Source organism: Morone saxatilis, unplaced genomic scaffold, assembly GCF_004916995.1.
Source record: "Morone saxatilis isolate NCDOM2014 unplaced genomic scaffold, NCSU_SB_2.0 Contig4, whole genome shotgun sequence".
In the NCBI taxonomy this organism is placed as follows: Eukaryota; Metazoa; Chordata; class Actinopteri; family Moronidae; genus Morone; species Morone saxatilis.
Window position 1 is genome coordinate 10,481,792 of NW_023339984.1, and position 411 is coordinate 10,482,202.

Genomic DNA, 411 nt, shown 5'->3' on the forward strand with positions numbered 1-411 from the left:
GCCCTATCTGGAAGGAATTTGAATGGAAAACTAAGATGAGGTTTTTCAGGACTCCTGTCGTAACATCAAGATTTGTGGACACCTCAAATCAGTGCTGGAGGGGCTGTGGCCTGGTGGGAGACCACATACTTATATTCTGGGATTGTCCAAAACTGTTAAGATACTGGCTAAACATACAAAATGAAATAAAAAAATGTTTAAATGTAGATCTTCCCTAGAACCATCTTGTTTTGTGTTAGGAATATTGCCAGAAGATCTAGAAAACAATAATCAGAGAGTATTGCTGAGAGTCCTTCTTCTAATTGCTAAGAAGATGATTACAATCCGCTGGCTGAGGTCGCAGCCCCCCACAGTAGCACAATGGAGAGAGAAAGTTAAGGATGTTTACTACATGGAAAATATAACCGCAAG

General features: G+C 40.1%; 1 protein-coding gene across 2 annotated transcripts in view; it reads left to right on the forward strand.

The window, feature by feature from the left end:
• Positions 1–411, forward strand: part of rell1 (RELT like 1) — a 33,876-nt gene that overhangs the window by 8,619 nt on the left and 24,846 nt on the right. The gene's annotated exons all lie outside the window — the stretch shown is intronic.